The sequence below is a fragment of the Rhincodon typus genome, chromosome 4 (genome assembly GCF_021869965.1).
Source record: "Rhincodon typus isolate 14 chromosome 4, sRhiTyp1.1, whole genome shotgun sequence".
Taxonomy (NCBI): domain Eukaryota; kingdom Metazoa; phylum Chordata; class Chondrichthyes; order Orectolobiformes; family Rhincodontidae; genus Rhincodon; species Rhincodon typus.
The window spans coordinates 80,098,467-80,117,426 of record NC_063335.1 but is presented as its reverse complement, the minus strand read 5'-3'; the positions used below and the strand labels follow the sequence as shown (position 1 = coordinate 80,117,426).

Sequence of the window (18,960 nt, the reverse complement as noted above, 5' to 3'; positions counted from 1 at the left end):
ATCCCAAAACCAGCCCAGCTCTTCCCCGCCTCCCTAACCTGTTCTTTCTCCCACCTATCCCCTTCTCCCACCTCAAGCAGCACCCCCATCTCCTACCTACTAACCTCATCCCGCCCCCTTGACCTGTCCGTCCTCCCTGGACTGACCTATCCCCTCCCTACCTCCCCACCTACACTCACCTTTACTGGCTCCATCCCCGTCCCTTTGACCTGTCTGTTTCCTCTCCACCTATCTTCTCCTCTATCCATCTTCAATCTGCCTCCCCCTCTCTCCCTATTTATTTCAGAACCCCCTTCCCCTCCCCCATTTCTGATGAAGGGTCTAGGCCTGAAACGTCAGCCTTCCTGCTCCTATGATGCTGCTTGGCCTGCTGTGTTCATCCAGCTCTACACCTTGTTATCTCAGATTCTCCAGCATCTGCAGTTCCTATTATCGCTGAAGGAGTTTTGGCTGGTTTCAGGGTTTGTGCATAAAGCAGATGCATGTGCATGAGTGGACATTCCACTTTGAATACTTTAAGACTTAGAGGATAATCAGGAAGAAGGAGATGGAGGAGAAACATCTTGGGAAAAGGCCATATCCAGCTCGTGCTCAGAAAGAAATTTGACTTACTGAAGACCGCACAAGGAACAATGTGTGAGACAATGTTCTCACTGACATCTTACAACATCAGAGCACGGATAGGCAGCATCACCAGATACTGAAGGTGACTTCAGAGGTAAAACTTTATATACCTAGTTCCCAGGCTGTATTTGAAGTTATTTGTAAAATCTCATTGGTTGCCATTCACTTTTGCATAAGGGAGGTTATTCAGGTCCATTGCTCAATGAGAATTAAGTTTCATTCTCTCTTGCCAGAAAGAGTAACTCCAGAGATTCGCCATAATTGCATCCTTCCTCATGGTGCCATGGACTTCAAGCACATAGCTTTGCAGGCACTCATTTGTTATTGCTGCTTAGTATTAGAACTGAAAGGGATTCACTTTCTTATGTGCAACCATACATTCCCACTGTTATAGGTAGGGATTCATACAATCATAAAATCATCCGGCAGCAGTCATGAATCCTTCTTTCTGTAGCTGATAGCTATGTCAGCTCCATTTGACCACCATAGCAAACTAAAGGGTCACAGTTGGCTGACAAATTGATGACGCAGCTAATGATTCCACTGTGTAACCTACTGACACTTGTATAGCACACACACAAGGAAAGGTATGCTGCTACTCAAAATTTGATACACCAGACAGCAGACTATTGACATTTTGAAACACTTCCACTGCCTGAAATGTTCTGTCGGAGCCCTGTAGCACTTGTCTGTGACTGTCAAATCTCATGATAGTCTGTTGCACACCGCACAACTTTGATCTCATGAGGAACCATCCTTGGCACCTACTAAAGCAGCTAAGGTGCAAGGGCATGAGCAGGAGGAGGCGGAACAGGAGGAGGAGGAAGGGAGAAGACCACCTAGACAGCTCCCTTTGTTTGCTCTGTCTATGGAGAAATCATCCCAAGTTTAATGTCATTAAACAAAACCGCAATTCCCCATTCACCAATGGTTCCATACTACACATATTCACTGTTATTGGCAATCGTTAGCAATCAATGAAAGCATCATAAAATCAACATTCATAAATGAAACAATGTCATTTTGCAACCACAAGCCAACTAATCACCCTTATACATCTCTTAGCACTTTTTTTCTGTGTGCATCTGCCTGGCCTAGTTCGCCTACACAATTCTACTCCATTGACTGTATCATAGCTGGTGAAAGGCTGCTGACTTTCTGGGAAAAGGGAAGATGGATCTGCAGGACCATTTTTAGTAGTTCTAGGTCTAGATGATCTGGGTGAGCACTGCGTCATTTCATCACTTGGTCTGGCAATAGTCTGGCTGTGTCGTTCATGGGCAAAGAGCAGGAACATTGACAGACAGGTGGGGTTGGGTGGATGAATGCTGTCGCCCTGAAAGAGAACAAAATATCCAATGTAGCCACTGCCACTCCCTTTAGACAGAAATAGCTATATAAGAGATTGCTGGAGTGTGTGATACTCAGGAAGCCTCTTTGCACATTGAAATCCACAGACATGTTGCCAGCAGTCTGAGTTGGCATGCTACCACATGCAGGCACTTCTATTCCCCTCCGGTTACATTTTGTAACTTTTGATATGTGTCATCTTGTTCTGAAAGAAAGAAGGAAGTATTTTAGTGCATGTTGTGAATCTAACTAGGTACTATACCTGGTCATGGCTCAATATGTAAAATGTATGAAACTCTTGAAATGTGGATGTAAAGTATGCTGCATGCTACACTCTGTGTGAGGGTGCCTATGCACATTATGACATTAAACTTGGGATGATTTCTCCACAGACAGAGCAAACAAAGGGAGCTGTCTAGGTGGCCTTCTCCCTTCCTTCTCCTATGTTCTAATGTTCTGAATATGTCCTGATTGATCAAAGATTATTGGTATTGTACAGTGATGGAGACGTGGTGAATTGAGCAGAGTCTGAGGCTAATGGTTAGAAGAATTTGGCCACTAAAGATACACTGATCTTTGCCACTGATGTGAAACCACTGAACATTTTGCAGCACTTTGTCAAAATCTTTAGGGGTTGACTCCTGGCATTGAGCTCCACAGATATCTGTGTCTGCTCCATTTTGACTGTCTGTCTGTATGTCTTACTGGGCCACTACTGATATTCTATTTCCTCCATCAAGTCCTCCGGTTATCTGAATCCATCCAGGCCATTCATAGCCATGTGGTGTGGCACCTCAGTCAGGGTTTTTGTCTGTATGACTACTCACACAGCTGAACTCAGCATTATGAAACTTCCCCTGCAGGTTACATTTAAGGTCAGTTATTGCCTTGATAATTGTGGAAGAGAGGAGAAAATTGATAACAAAGTTATTTTAAAAGAAATGTTAGGAAAATGTAAAACTGGAAAGGCATAACATGCATCGACTTCATATATACAGCATCAGGATTGTAAGATACAGATTTTAGGTAGTTTTAGTCAGAGGTAGTATTTCAAGACAACAGTAGCATTGCACTGTACTGCACAGTCCATAACTCTCTTGGTAGACATTTCCAGACATTCACTACTCTCTGAGACAAGAAATTCCTTCATATCTGCATTTTGAATGAGTTTCCCCTTATCTTGTAACTATGTCCTCTGTTTTCAGGTTCCCTCACTCATTAGAGTCATAGAGTTTACACAGCATGGAAAGATGCCATTCAGCACATCTTACCTGTGCTGATCATCAAACATCCATCTATTTTAATCCATTTTCCAGCACTTGGCCTGCAGTCTTGTATACTATGGTATTTCAAGCGCCCATTTAAATAGTTGTCAAAGGTCTCAAAGGTTCCTGTTTCTATCACCCTCTCAGGCGGAGAGTTCCAGATACATACCACTCTGTGCATGAAAACAGTTTTTCTCAAATCCTCTCCAAACCTATTATCTCTTACCTTAAAACCGTGTCACCTGGTTATTGATGCTTCTACTAAGAGGAAAAGTATCTTCCTATCTACTCTATGTATGCTCCGCATAAGTCTGTACACCTCAATCAGCCTTTGCTGCTCTAAGGAAAGCATCCCAGCTTATCAAGTCTCTCTTCATAGCTCAATTGCTCCAGCCCAAGCAACATCCTGGTGAATCTCTTCAGCACCATCTCTAGTGCAATCGGATTCCTCCTATAGTGTGGCAATCAGAACTGCACACTATAGAGAGAACACCTTCTTAACATCTTCCCTGTCAAGCCTCCTCAGAAACTTGTAACTTTCAATGAGGAAGTGGCAGAAGGAGGTACAATTACAACATATAAAAGTTATCTGCATGAATATATGAATAGGAAGGATTTAGAGGGATATGGGCAAAATGCTGGCAAATGGGACTAGGTCAGATTGGGATGAAACAAAAAGGTGGATGGCAATAGTTGCCTGGTGAATTTTCCATGGCAATGTGTCAACCAATCAGAGTCAATTTGCCAACCAATCAGGGCTTTTCTACGATGCAACATAAACAATGGCTCCCTTTGAAACTTGGCATTCCTCATGGACACAGCATGTCTCTTTCTTTAATAATGGGTTGTGCAATTTTTGTATTGTACCAACTGGCGATATAATGGAAGGAGATCAACACAGACTAGTTGATTTGAATTTTCTCTTTCAGTGCTGTATATTCTATGTAATGATTTTCTGCAAAAGGTGGTGTGGTAGCAGACACTAGTTTACACATACGTTAAATTAAAATGTGTGTTAATAAATTAAGTTTAATTAACAGATAAAGAAATATTACTGGTTATGCACAGCTATTTCCATGGTGTTGTGCATAAAAAAAATCCAAATTTCTTCTGGGATATTGTAATTAATACATAAAATAAATTTTTGCCTTCAAATTATGGTGTATATGTGAGCAGTAAGCATATACTTGTATTGCACATATGCAGTGAAAGATAGTCACAGAATGGCAATTGCCATTGTTTGAAAGGAAAGGAAATGGATTAATATAAAATAAATACATGCATTGTGAATGACCTCAGTGCAAGAATAGAGAGTATTAGAGTCTACCAAGAGTTCTAGCTCCATTTATGTTCAATGACATGAGTATGATCTGTTTCCCACAAGTTCACAATCAAATAAACTGCTAACACTCAATGTCACAATGAAAACATTAAGAATGGTCACTTGAGAGGATTCCTTGTACCCTTCAAGGAAGGGAAGAGGAAGTACATAAAAATTAGAAAACAAATTCAGTAGAAAAGACTGACTGAAGTCTGAAATAAATTTACAGCAAACTTAAGCGCATGACTTACACCAGTGTATCACAGAATTGCCAAAAGAGAGGTAAGGTTTGTGCTCCTGGTGCACACCATTATATTTCAGGAGCACACAACATGATGCTGGATGTGAAGGGTCTGAGCCTGTTGGATTTTCTATTCATTATGAATGACAGGTTGAGCTGGCTGCCATCTCTATGTTTAATAATATAATATATGCTCCCAACAGCTTTGCTCTACCCAAGATGCACAAAATTGTGAGACTCATCATAAAATTTGTTGATGTGCAAATATTGCAGCAAGGAGAAATTGAACAGATTGTGTAAATATACCACAGACAAGTTACTATGATACACAAGCACACAAAATTTTAATTACATCTCAATCAGTCCGGCACTGATTTTTTATTAGTTCAGTCAAAGGGATTGGAACCAAAACATTAATCTGATTTTAGTCTTTTCAGATGCTTACACACCTACTGTGCATAGACAGCATATCTGTTTTTCATTTAGAACAGTTATCTACTTGTTTTATCATTTTTATCACTGATGTTTCAGTTCCTCTTCTAAACTTGTGCCAGAGTTAATAAACAAGCTGGAGGGAAGCCAACTCAATGCAAAACCTGATTTCTTCAGAAACTCTCACTCACCAATCCTAACAAAGGACTGATTACAAAATGAACAGTTGGTGGAACGTTTGGGTGATTCAGTGTGCAGTATGTAGATATGTTCACACGGCTGATCAAGCAGATCTGATATGAGATTAACACATTACATTTCCCCGAGTCTAAAATGCATGCATGTATTTTAGAAGATAACACACATGTGGCATAATGTCACAATAACTGACATTTACATCTTGCCTCTCAAGCTTCTTGTCCTATCATCTTCCTATGATGTTTTAGAAAAATTAACTGTCAAGTTGAAAATGTGTTTTTTTAATTCACCTTTGGGATATGGGCATCGCTGGCTGGTTACCGTTAATTGCCTATCCCTACTTGTCCTTGAGAAGATGAGGGGGGGTGAGCTGCTTTCTTTGATCGTTCCAATCCCTGTGCTGGAGAATGACCCACAATGCCATTAGGGAGGGAATTCCAGGATTTTGACCCAGCGACCGTGAAGGAACGGTGATATATTTCCAAGTCAGGATGGTGAGTGGCTTTGAGGAGAAGTTGCAGGTAGTGGTGTTGCCATGTATCTGCTGCCCTTATCCTTCTAGATAGAAGTAGTCATGCATTTGGAAGGTGCATTGGGGAATGTTTGCAGTGCATCTTATACATTACTGGGGTTTCATTATCATAGACTAAGCATATGACAAATTTGATTACAGTATTCAGACAATCTGCTCCTTTACACCATAATTATCAGCAGAAAAGCAACTTGTTCCAAAAACAACATCATGTAGACATCCACGCTCCCTTATTGACTGACTCAGGCTGTAATTCTGCCTGTTTCATGGGTGCATTTAAACATCTTTTGAACTGCAAAATGGTGTCTATTTTAGTGGCACATTTTTGGGTCAAGTCACTGTTTAGGATTGTCATATTCATTTGCAAATCACTTTAAATCTATGTCCCTCATTCTTGTTCATTTTACAGTCAGTGACAGTTTTTTCCTATGTACTCTGTCCAGCCCACTCATGATTTTGAAAGCCTTTATCATATCTCTTCTTTGCTTTCTTCTCTCCAAGGTTAACAATCCCAACTTCTTCAGTCTAACCTCATAATCCAAGTTTCTCATCCCTAGAACTATTTTTGTAAATCTCTTCTACACAGCCTCCAGTTCATTCACACCTTTCCTATAATGTTATGCACAGAACAGTATACAATATTCCAGGTTTGACAAGTTCAACATCACCTCTTTGCTCCTGTAGTCTATGCCACTATTAATAAAGTTGAGAATGCTGTATGCTTTACTTAGCGCTGTCTCCACCAGTATTGATACCTTCAATGATCTGTGCATAAAACATCAAGGGCCCTCTGTTCCTGCACCTCCTTTAGAACTCTATATTAAAACCCTCTATTTTATATCATCTTTCTATGTTCTTCCTACCAAAATGCACCACTTCATGCTTCTCTGCATTGAACATCATCTGCCATCTATCTGCTCACTCCACCAACTTGTCTAGATCGTTTTAGAGTTCTACAGTGTTTACATAGTTTACAATTTTTCCAAGTTTCATGTCATCAGTGAACTTTGAAATTGTTCCCCTTATGCTAAGATCTAGATCATTTATTTATCAGGAATTGCAAGGGTCTTGATAATAAACCCTGGAGAAATCCACTACAAACCTTTCTCCAGCTCAAAAAGTATCCATTGACCATTACATTCTGTATCTTACCACTCAGACAATTTTGTATCCATGTGGTACTGTCCCTTTTTCCTCCATGACCTATAACTTTCCTCACAAATCTGTTGTATGGCACTGTATCAAATGCCATCTGGAAATCTATATACACTACATCAGTAGCATTACTCTAATCAAGCCTTTCTGTTATCTCTTTAAAAAAAAACTCCAACAAGTTTGTTAAATATGAACAAAAACAGAAGTAGCTGGAAAAGCTCAGCAGGTCTGGCAGCATCTGTGAAAAAAAAAATCAGAGTTAATGTTTCAGGTCCAGTGACCCTTCCTCAGAACTCATTTTTTTTAAAGGACGAGTTTGGCCAAGCGGTGGAGGGTGGGGGCGGTTCAAGTTTTTGCTCCAGGAAGAAGCGGAGAGCCCTAAGACCCTCCTGGTGGGGAATGGACGTGTAAAAGGATTGCACGTCCATTGTAAAGAGGAAGCGGCTGGAACCTGCAAACTGGAAGTTTTGAAAATTGCATAAAGCATCAGAGGAATCACGGATGTACGTGGGTAGGGATTGGACCAGGAGAGAGAAGTCTGAGTCAAGATAGGAAGAGATGAAATATCTGTGATCCTGGGGAGGTTTCAAAATATGAGGGATGAAACTTCAAGTTGGAATCCACGTGGGGTGAGTCTGAGCCGGAGGCAGTCACTGAGGAATGTGATATGGCTTTGGAAATGAGTTTTAGCAAATACTCGGTCAAACACCAGGACTGACAGTGCAATTAATGTGGGTGGACAAGAGAAAGATTGGAACAGAAATCCTATCGGAGAGAGGAGCAGAACTTCTTCAAGTTGGGCATGCCTAGAAGAGATGTGGCAGTGAGTTAAATACTAAGTAAAAACCGAAAGAACTGCAGATGCTGTAAATCAGGAAAAAATACAGAAGTTGCTGGAAAAGCTCAGCAGGTCTGGCAGCATCTGTGAAGAAAAAATCAGAGTTAACGTTTTGGGTCCGGTGACCCTTAGAACTAGTTAAACATGACTTCCCCTTGAGAAAACCACACTGAGTCTTTCCAATCAACCAACTTTTTCCCATGTGACAACTGATTCTACCCCAGATAATTGTCTCTGTGAACCCATCCCCCCACCACAGAACTTAAATTGACTGGTCTGTAATTGCTGAGCTTATTCTTACAACAACTCTTGAACGAGGCTTAATGTTTGCAATTTTCAAGTCTTCTGACACCTCCCCTGAGTCTTGGGAAGGTTGAAAGATTATGGCTAGTGTCCCTGCAATTTCCACTCTCACCTCCTCCAAAATTCTTGGATGCATCTCATCTGGTGCCGGTACCTCGTCAAATTTAATTGCCTACATTCTATTCAACCCTTCTCCCTTATCAATTTTGAACACTTTGGTTGTTTCGTCTATCACCATGCCCTGTAAAGACAAATGAGAAGAATTCATTTAACACCTTACCATGCACATTGCCACTTGATGTAAATTCCCTATTTGGTCCCTAATCAGCCCTTTTGCCATTTTTTTTACTAATTAAAGTCAACAGAAGACCTTGAGGGAGGACCTTGAGGAACTCCTTTATGTTAACTGCCAGTCTTTTCTCATAATTCCTCTTCACTTCTCTATTTGCATTTTCACCTAACCTCTGAACCTTTGCTATTCATGTTGGTTCTCAATTTATTGAGATACCCACCATAATACACTTTTTCTCCTTTATCTTAAGTTCTTTTGCCATCCAAGGATCTTTGGATTTATTTGTTCTATATTTCCCATTTGAGAGAAGATACCTCGATTGTATCTGAACCATCTCCCCTTTGAAGATAGCCCTCAATTACTCTTTCTCTTGCCAACCTCTTGTTCCAGTCAGTCCTGTCCGACTCTATTAATGTCCACTAAATTCTGATTACATGACCACATTCTCCTTCCCACCTAATTCATTCATACCAAAATGGATCAAAACCTCTGGCTTTTCAACACCACCACCCCTCCCCACCCATAATAATGTCCCTCAGTAGTTATAAGCCATAGAGTCATAGAGCTGTACAATATGGAAACAGACCCATCGATCCAACTCATCCATGCCAACCAAAAATCCTAAATAATTCTGGTCCCATTTCCCAGCATTTGGTCCATATCCCTCTAAACCCTTCCTATTCATATATCCGAACAGATGCCTTTTAAATGTCATAATTGTACCAGCCTCTACCACTTCCTCTGGCAGCTCATTCCATACACATACCATCCTCTGAGTGAAAAAGCTACCCCTTAGGTCCCTTTTAAATCTTTCCCCTCTCATTTTAAAACTATGCCCTCTAGTTCTGGGATCCCCTACCTTGGGGAAAAGACCTTAACTATTCATCCTATTCATGCTCCTCATGATTTTATAAACCTCTATAAGGTCACACCTTAGCCTCTGATGCTCCAGCAAAAATAGCCTCTGTATATTCAACCTCTTCCTATAGCTCAAACCCTCCAACGCTGGCACTATCCTTGTAAATTTTTTCTGTATCCTTTCAAGTTTTACAACATCCTTCCTAAAGGAGGCAACATTTCATTCTGGAGTCATGTTGATGGTTACAGAAAAACCTGTCTTTTTCCATAACTAATGGCTTCTCCAGCATTATCATCCATCCTTTCAGTTTCCTTCCCTCCTGAGTTGTCACGGTGCCATAAACATGGCTCTGACTGCAATCCCCTAAGGAAACAATGCCCTGAGTATCTTCCAAAATGGAAAACGGATTGTGCTTGGGACCCCAGGGGACTCCTGCAGTACCTGCCTCTTTCTCTTTCTCTATCTGGTGGTTACTCATTCCCTTCCATCCCCCAGGCCCTTAAGCTATGATGTGACCACCTCTCTGAATGTGCTATACATCAGCCTCACAGGTGCTCCTCAGTGTCTCTAGTTGTTGCCTAAGCTTTGAAAAATGAGGTTCAAGTTTCTGCAGCTGGAAGCAGTTCTTGCACATATAGTTATCCAGGACACCAATGGGGTCCCAGACTTCTTACATATTACAGGCCACTCAACCAACCTATGCTGTCATGTCTTAACCTTAAACCTAGTCTTAATTAATTACTTAAAGTAGGTTAACGAGGCCATAAAAACAATAAAACCAATAGAAAGCTTATTCAATTATTACTTTCTTATTTACTTAGTTTTGAGCTTTCTTCCCTTAGCTTAACTTTACTCTCCCTTCCTTATCCTACTTTGGCTTGATTTTATTACCTTATCATATCAATATTTGTTGCTGACTTGCTTTGATTCTACAAGTGTTTGGCACTTCCTTCATTTGTTTTATGTTCCAAGAGTATAGAGGGAGTGATGTAGCAAGTGCTGAAAGTGTATTTACTGAGTTCAAGGCTCCTGTACAAACCAATTGCTCTTAGAGAAGGCTGTACTAGTTAGCATGACCCTTGGAATACAGCATGATATTGAGAATGAAAGGAGGGCAAAAAGAGGGCAAACTGCTAGAAGAGGCAGGAGGATGAGAGAAAGAGAAGCCTGGCAGGAGGGAAGATTCAACCAGGCTGTTGGGGAAGTAAATCACCAACCTGAGCCTTGGTGAGAAACGATGTGTCCAGTGTCTTCTGCAAAGATGTCCTCACTAAATCAACAACTTCTGAAGCCTCAGTGGAAAGCAAGGATCACATTATCAGTGCCTGGCATGCAGATCATTGTGATGGACTTTGTTCCTTTCAAACTGGAGCTGGAGATATTTGTAACATCTTGCAGCCTGCCGTCCACTATTTTTATCAGTATGCAGCAAAGTAAGTGTCCGGGCTTATGGTGGTCTGCTGCATACTTGTCATTATTGAGCTAGCTCTTGTCAGCAGCTACATGGTGAGCAGTTAAGAGCAAACGTATGAGAGGGAGAAGGAGGGTCATATGAAGAAGCAATTGGAGAATGGGGAAGGAGACAAAGGGTGGCGACCATGTAGACAGCCCATTTATGACTGGCTGCCTGTGCAGAGTTTATCCAAATGCAATATCAGCAACCACAACTTTAATTCCCGTTCACCAACAATCCCTTTCCTTGCCTGTCCTGTCTTATTGACTCCAATGCAAAAAAAAGTAACCACAAAATAAACATTACAAGCCAAATTTGTGAACATTCCTTAGTGCCTGCCCTCTGTCTGCCTTTGCTCCCTCAGTGCAGCAGCACAGCTAGTTGCTGACTTTCAACAAAGGAGACAGCAGATGGTCTTGAAAGGTGGCCCTGAGGAACACTGGACTTTGAAAAATGTGGCTCTGGACTGTTCCATCTTGGCTGGTCAATAACACGTCTCAGCCTCCGTACCTGTTATCAGTGGCTATCAAATTTTCTCCCTTTCACATTCACCACAATCTTAATGCATATTCAAGCTGACTGATGTTAAGTTCAACTGGTATGTGCCTAATCAGAGTTTTGCTTATAACCAAGACCTGTTGACCTTGTCTGGTGTTAATATTTATTGACTGTAACTCATTAACTTAATGTCTTATCTAATCTATTAAATTTTTTACAAAGCTATCTGTATTACTTAGAATCCCTGCAGTGTGGAAGCAGGCCATTAGGCCCATTCAGTCCACACTGACCCTCCAAAGACCTTCCCAGCCAGACTCCACATCCCCTGATAATCCTGCATTTCCCATAGCTAATCCACCCAGCCTGCACATCCCTGGATATTATGGACAATTTACCACGGCCAATCCATCTAACCTGCACAACTTTAGACTGTGGGAGGAAACCGGAGCACCCGGAGGAATCTGACACAGACACGGGGACAATGTGCAAACTCCACGCAGATAGTCACCCGAGGCTGGAATCAAATCCAGGACCCTGGTGCTGTAAGGCAGCCATGTTACTGCTGAGCCACCATGCCACCCTAAAGTCTAATACCTGTGTAGTCATCAGAATGACACAGTCGTCTAAATAGCATTTGATTTGTGACTTTCTCTCTAATATTTGTTACAAGCAGATTAAATAAAAAATGTTTGATAGATATATGTATATATATTTACTTTGAAAGTACATTAAACAGACTGACAAGTTTGGTTGCCACAACCTGTGACTGGACTAAGTAGCAGCCTTCAAGAAGCTTGTCAACAGTTAGCATCAGCCAGACAATTAATGCTTCATATACATAGAAACCTAGAGAAAGGAACAGGAGTAGGCCATTCAGCCCTTCAAGCCTGCTCTGCCATTTAATTTGATTAGAGTACTTGGAAAACAATGACAGGGTTGGACAGAGCCAGCATGGATTTATGAAAGGGAAGTCATGTTTGACAAATCCATTGAAATTTTTTGAGGATGTAATCAGTAGAATTGATCAGGAGAACCAATGGACCTGGTTTACTTGGACATTCAGAAGGCATTCAGTGAGGTCCCCCATAGGAAAATGGCAAGTAAAATTAAAACACATCAGATTGGGGTAGTGTACTGACATGGTTAGAGATCTGGTTGTCAGACAGGAAACAAAGTGTAGAAATAAACGGATCTTTTTCTAAGTGGTAGCCAGTGATTAGTGGGGTACCACAGGGAACAGTGCTTGGACCCCAGCCATTCTAGTATATTTTAAAGATTTAGATGAGGGGACTAAATGTTTATCTCCAATTTTGCAGATGACACAAGGCTGGATGGGACTGCGCAAATGCAGGGCAAATAAAGTATAATGTGGATAAATGTGAGGTTATCCACTCTGGTAGCAAAAACAGAAAGTCAGATTATTATCTGAATGGTGATAGATTGGGAAAGGGGGAGATGCAATGAGACCTGGGTGCCCTTGTTTAACAGTCACTGAAGATAAACATGTAAGTGCAATAGGTGGTGAAGAAGGTGAATGGTATGATGGCCTCATAGCGAGAAGATTCGAGTACAGGAGCAGGTATATTCTGCTGCAATTGTGCAGGGCCTTGGTGAGTCCAAACCTAGAGTATTGTGTGCAGTTTTGGGCTCCTTATCTGAGAAAGGTTGCTTTGGCTATGGAGGGATTGCAACAAAAGGTCACCAAATTGATTCCTCAGATGGCAGGACTGATCCTTGAAGAGAGGCTGGATCAGTCAGGACTATCTTCATTGGAGTTTAGAAGAATGAGGGAGGATCTCATACAAATCTATAAAATTGTAATAGGACTGGACAGGGTGAACATAGGAAGGATGTTTCCAAAGACCAGGGAGTTCAGAACCAGGAATCACTGTTTAAGAATGCGGGGTAGGCCATTTAGGATTGAATTGAGAGAAAATTCTTCACCTAGAGAGCAGTGAGCCTATGTAATTCTCTGCCACTGAATGTAGTTGAGGCCAAAGTGTTGAATATTTTCAAGAAGGATCTAGATATAGCTCTTAGGGCTAAAGGGATCAAATACTATGTGGAGAAACCAGGAACAGGGTACTGAGTTAGATGATCAGCCATGATCATATTAAATAGTGAAGCGGGCTCAAACAGCTAAATGGTCCACCCTGTTCCTATGTTGCTATTTTCATATGTTGAATTTTGGAAAAGCTGCCTCAGAAGTCCTATGCAGAGACTTTTTTTAAAGAGAAGAAGTTACATAAAGCTCCTCAACAAATGGCTTGCCAATAAACCATCCTCACAAATCAATTCTCGACTGCTAATTCCAGCTTTGGACTTTTAGACACCATCTTAAAAACACGAACATTAATGAGCAGATGTATATTTTAATCTCTTATAAGATGCAGACTTTAGTGGCTTTGCCAACATTTATTATCAATCCATAAATGCCTAGAGGGCAGTTGAGAATCAACCGCTTTGCTGTGGGTCTGGAGTCACATGTAGACCAGACCAGGGCATGAGTGGCAGATTTATTTCCCTAAAGGACATTAGTGAACCAGATGGGTTTTAAAACAATCAACAGTGCTTAAAATGGTCACTATTAGGCTAGGTTTTCAATTCCAGATTTTTTTTTAATTCAGTCTGGATGTGGAAGCTGGTGGGATGGGAATGATGACCAAGGGAACCCAAAGTTATTGTGAGAAGGAATAAAAGGTGTGAGGGCAGAAGTGTGGGGACATGGGTCAGGCACAGCTAAGGGCCCTGTTGACCAGGGGAGTTGGAATCCTGGCATTGGGGAAAAAGATGGTCATTTCTGAGACACCGCTGCAGAAGGTAGTATCATCAGGATCCATGAAACAGAGAAGGAGAATCTGGAATAATAGAATGAAGTCCTTACAGGAAGCAGGCTGTGTGGATGTAAAGTCAAGGTAACTGTCGGGAGTTTGTAACGAACTGTTTTCGATGAGGAGCAGGCTTGAACCTCCTTTACTGCTTCAAACTCTTATGTCCATATCCCTTGGTTCCTTTGTACTTGGGTTGTTGCTAATTGAAAAATCTTTTTATCTTTTTTGAATCAACCTCTCCTTGTATGTCTGTAAATGTACCTGTGTTGCAATATATTCTCCCCATGTGTGAAACACCCTACTTCTGGCTTAATTCTATAGCAGTGTTGTTGCAATCCTTATGATGTCAGAGTACATAAACAGGGAGTGGGAAAATATGCTGCCATTGCTTAAAAAGGGAGAAAAGTTAAATCGCAAACTGCTCATTGACAGATGGTGAAAACAGAGAGAGATTAGTTTTATAACTCACAATCTGTCCTGAACAATATGTACCTTTATCATACACACAGTGGTGGGACTTTTGACTTTGGGAGAGTGTAAAATGAGTGAAAATGAATAAGCATCCTGTTATATTTCTCTCCGGTCCAGATATTTCTGTGGGTAATTCAAACCAGAGCCGCTGACTGAGTTATTTATTTTTACTGTGGTGTAAGACTCAAAAAAGTGTTAGTTAACTTATTCATTTGCAGGATGAGGATGTCACTGGCTAAGCAGCATTTATTGCCCAGAGGGCAGTTCAGAGTCAACCACATTGCTGTGGGTCTGGAGTCACATGTAGGCCAAACAAGGTAAGGATGGCAGTTTCCTTCCCTAAAGGACATTAGTGAATCAGATGGGTTTTTCCAACAATTGATTCACAGTCATCATTAGACTCTTAATTCCGGATATTTATTAAATTCAAATGCCACGATCTGCCATGGCAGGATTCAAACCCAGGTCCCTGGAACATTACCTGGCTCTCTGGATTAACAGTCCAGCAAGAATACCACTAGGCCATCACTTCCCCTAATCAACAGTGCTTACAATAGTCACTATAAGGCTAGGTTTTTAATTCCACGAATGCTATCACTAGTTGATGGGAAAAGCTCCTGATTAGATCTGTTTTAAGGTTATTAATCTTTGGTGGATTGACTCCACCCTTTTGCTTAAACAGAATTTTAAAAGAATCATGATTACTTTAGTTACTCATTCTTTTTAAATTGTGATGAGCAAAAACAGGCTTCCAACCCCCTCAACAACAAATTTCATTTTGCATGGAGATGAGACGTGGAAATAGTTTACTTGTCTCCCTTTTTTGCTTGGGTACAACTTGTTCTATTTTTAGCAAATTCAGCGGGCAATGTGTAGTCTTTGATGTTCTACATGTGAATTGATCACAGACAAATCTTGGGATAATGGCTTATAGGCAGCCTGTAAACATACATTGTACAGAACGTTCAACATGGAAGACTTTGAGGTGGCAGTGGCTCAGTGATTAGCACTGTTGCCTCACTGTGTCAAGGACCTGGGTTTGATTCCACCCTCAGGTGACTGTTTGTGTGGAGTTTGTACATTCTCCCTGTGTCTGCATGGGTTTTCTCCCACAGTCCAAACTTGTGCGGGTTAGGTGAATTGGCCATGCTAAATTGCCCATAGTGATCAGGGATGTGTAGTTTAGGAGGATGAGTCTGAGTGGGATGCTCTGAGGGTCAATGTGGACTTGTTGGGCCGAAGGGCCTATTTCCGCACTGTAGGGATTCTATGATGAGGATACAAAGGTGCTTATGGGGGTTGCATTTCCCACGCTTTTACTGTAGAAAACCACTAAGTTTTCTAATGCAAAGAGTCTGCAACTTTATTAATTTAAAACGTCAAATCCTACTTTGTACCAAATGCAACTCTGACAGATTTAAAAAGGATATCGGATGTTTGTTGTGACTCCTGCCAGGTTCACAAATCTCCGATGTTCTGGGACAAGAATCACCCTCTAACATCTAACCTAGCATTCATCTGTATGCACAGATTGTAGCAGGGATTCCAGGTGGGACTGTGAGGTTCTCCAAAACTTTAAATTAATAGAGAGGAGGTATGGGATGTTTTAGCCAGCATAAAGGTGCATAAATCACCAGGGCCTGATAAGATGTGTCCCAAGCTGCTGTGGGAGGTAAGGGAGGAGACTGCTAGGGTCCTGGTGGTTATATTTAATACTTGGCTAGTCACTCATAAAGTGCCAGATGACTGGGGGATAGCTAATGTGGTTCCTTTATTCAAGAAAGGCAGCAGGAAACGACCAGGTAATTACAGACCAGTTAGTCTGACATCAGTGGTAGGGGAAAATTAATGGAAAATATTCCAAAGGACAGGATTAATTAACACTTGGAAAGGCAGGGATTGATCAGGGATAGTCAGCATGGATTTGTTAAAGGAAGATCCTGTCTGAATAATTTAACTGAATTTTTTGAAAGGGTGACTGAATATATTGATGAGTGCAGTGCAGTTGATTTAGTTTACATAGACTTCAGTATGATCTTTGACAAGGTCCCACATGGAAGACTGGTCCAAAAGGGAAGATGACAGCCTAGTGGTATTATCGCTGGACTGTTAATCTAGAGACCCACGCCACGACAGATGGTGGAATTTGAATTTAATAAAAATCTAGAACTAAGAGTCTAATAATTACCGTGAATCCATTGTCAATTTTTGGAAAAACCTATCTGGTTCATTAATGTGCTTTATTGAGAGAAACTGCCATCCTCACATAGTCTGGACAATATGTGACTCCAGAACAACAGCAACGTTGTTGACTGTTAACTGCACTCTGTGCAGTTAGGGATGGCATTAAATGTTGGCCTAGACAGTGACATCTTCATCCTGTGAATGAATTTAAAAAAGGTAAGAGCCCATGGGATTCAAGGCAATTTGGCAAACTGATCCAAAATTAACTTATAAATAGTAGGCAAAGAGTGATGGTGGAGAGTTGTTATTGTGATTGGAAGTCTGTGAATAGCAGTGTACCATAAAGTTCAGTGCTGGGACACTTTCTGTCTGTTATTTACATTAACAATATGGATGTGAATATAAAAGGTAGAATTAGTAAGTTTGCAAATGACACGAAAATTGGCGATGTTGTTGATAGTGAGGATGGTGGTGTCAGGCTATAGTTTGATATTGATAAATTGATCAACCGGTAAATTGGCAAAGCAATGGCAGGTGAAATTCAATCCTATAGGTGCGAGCCGATGCATTTTGGGAGGTCTAATAAGGGAAGGGCATACATAATAAATGGTAAGTTCTTAGGGAGTACTAAGGAGCAAAGGACCTTGGTTACAAGTCCACAGATCCCTGAAGATGTCAGCACAGGTAGACAGGGTGGTGAAGAAGGCGTATGGGATGCTTACCTTCATTAGCTGGCCCATTGAATATAGGAGCAAGGAATTCTTGTTACAAATTTATAAAACATTGGTTAGGCCCCAGGTGGAATACTACATGCAGTTCTGGTAGCCACATTATTGGAAGGATGTGAGTGCACTGGAGACAGTGTAGAGGCGATTCACTAGGGCGTTGCCTGGGATGAAAAATCTCAGTTATGAGGAAAGATTGATTGGCTAGGCTTGTTTTCCTTGGAGCAGAGGAGGCTGAGGGATGATCTGACTGAGGTTTACAAAATTATGAGAGGCGTAGACAGACTAGATCATGAGAATCCTTCCCCATGGCAGACTTGTCTAAGACCAGAGGGCACAAGTACAAGGTGAGAAGCAAATGGTTTTGAGGATATAGGAGAGGGAATTTTTTTCACCCAGAAGATGGTAGATATATGGAATGTGCTGCCTGACAGAACGGTAGAGGCAGATACCCTTGAAACATTTAAGAAGCATCTGGATGAGCATTTAAAATACCAGGGCATAGTAGACTATGTACCAATAGGATTAGTGCAGTCTAAACATGGTGGGCCAAAGGGCCTGTTTCTATGCTGGATGACTGTATAACTCTTTATGACTATGACTCCCCAATCAGGGAAAATATCCTCCTTCCTGCATCTAGTCTGTGTAGCCCAGTTAGAATTTTACATGCTTCAATTAGATCCCCTGATCATGATAACAAGGTGATGACAGAGGATGTGAAATGAAGCAAAGAATCAATTCATAAAACTTGTGTTGAGCAGACAGTCAGTAAAGTCTATTTGACAACAAGATGACACTTTATTTCCTGATTTATTCAAGCAATTGAATTTAAGTCTTCTTTGAAAGATGGCATTGCTGGAGTGAGACTTGAAATTGGAACTGTCTGCCTCAGAGGGAAGGACATTACTAACTGAGCCCCAGCTGTCACAAGATTTCTGCAGTTTTTCATCCAGCCTTGAAAATGCATGTCACTGAAACCCACTGGTGACAGGACCATCCATCAAGGTGGAAGCACTTGTTAAAGGAACACCAAGATTGCTTGTGGAAACCTTCAGTCATGCATACCTTGGGACTCGATGCAAACATTCCCGCATTCATGCTTCTATTTTCAATTACTGGGTCATCAGCAGAATTGTGAGTCACAATCTACAAATCTGTTACACCCTGATTCTTTTGCCTATTTACATCCTCTGGTTACACTTAACATTCTGACAGTAGGAACAGTTTATCCTTATATAACTGACCAATACACTTTATGTATTTGAACTTGCTATTAACCTCAGATAACAAGGTGTAGAGCTGGATGAACACAGCAGGCCAAGCAGCATCAGAGGAGCAGGAAGGCTGACGTTTCGGGCCTAGACCCTTCTTCAGAAAATGAAGAAGGG

General features: G+C 41.2%; 1 long non-coding RNA gene across 1 annotated transcript in view; it reads right to left on the bottom strand.

The window, feature by feature from the left end:
* Positions 1–414: 414 nt before the first annotated feature.
* The window catches only part of LOC125482959, a 111,528-nt gene continuing 92,982 nt past the window's right edge, over positions 415–18,960 (bottom strand). Inside the window, exon 9 of the long non-coding RNA XR_007261960.1 lies at positions 415–2,179. This is a non-coding gene — a long non-coding RNA (uncharacterized LOC125482959). The remainder of the gene's footprint in view (positions 2,180–18,960) is intronic.